The sequence below is a fragment of the Acanthisitta chloris genome, unplaced genomic scaffold (genome assembly GCF_000695815.1).
Source record: "Acanthisitta chloris isolate BGI_N310 unplaced genomic scaffold, ASM69581v1 scaffold35600, whole genome shotgun sequence".
NCBI lineage: Eukaryota > Metazoa > Chordata > Aves > Passeriformes > Acanthisittidae > Acanthisitta > Acanthisitta chloris.
This window is the reverse complement of record NW_008652817.1, coordinates 30,153-30,781: the sequence shown is the minus strand read 5'-3', so window position 1 is coordinate 30,781 and position 629 is coordinate 30,153. Positions and strand designations below refer to the sequence as shown.

Genomic DNA, 629 nt, shown 5'->3' with positions numbered 1-629 from the left:
CGGCGTGGGGAGGCGCGGAGAGGTTTTTCTTCTCCCTCCCGGCGGCTTTGGAGCTGCATCGTTCTCCTTAACTTCCCCCCCTTGGGCGCAGCACGTTCCCATCGCCGTGGCCATTCCTCGCGAATGCTGGTGCCGGGCGAGTGGTGGAACACGCTGCCCCGACCCCAGTTCAAGCAAACCCAGTTTGCCGTTTTTATGAGCCGCCTCTCTGTCCCGTGTGGTTTTGCAGTGACAATAAAAGTGTTTTCTAAAATTAACTTTTTTTATTTACCTCTTTCCTTAAGCATGTGCTGTGGCTTCCCCCGAAAGGACAGGATAATAAAGGTGAGGATCGTGTGGGATCTGGTGGCTTAAATTGTTATTGTAGCAGATGAATTGCACTGGTACCTGGAGGTGAGCAGAAACATACTGCTCTGAGTCCAACTTAGTAACATCTGGATCGAGGGAAGTGTTGTTTGGCTTCAAAAAATCACACAAATGCTCTTCATAGAAACTTGCTTTCATCCCTCTTACTGCTGCTGAGTTTGCAGTGGGAAGGATTATGTGTTGGGACTAAATAATGCTCCTCATTTCCCTAAAGTGAAGCAGTTTGCAACACACAGTCACAAGGATGTCCCTGTACAACATGT

The 629-nt window shown here is 48.8% G+C and overlaps 1 protein-coding gene across 1 annotated transcript in view; it reads left to right on the top strand.

Annotated features, from left to right (window-relative positions):
- The first annotated feature begins 308 nt into the window (after positions 1-308).
- Positions 309-629, top strand: part of YTHDF1 (YTH domain family, member 1) — a 14,359-nt gene continuing 14,038 nt past the window's right edge. Inside the window, exon 1 of the mRNA XM_009078556.1 lies at positions 309-324. The gene's annotated coding sequence lies outside the window, so the exon portion shown is untranslated. The remainder of the gene's footprint in view (positions 325-629) is intronic.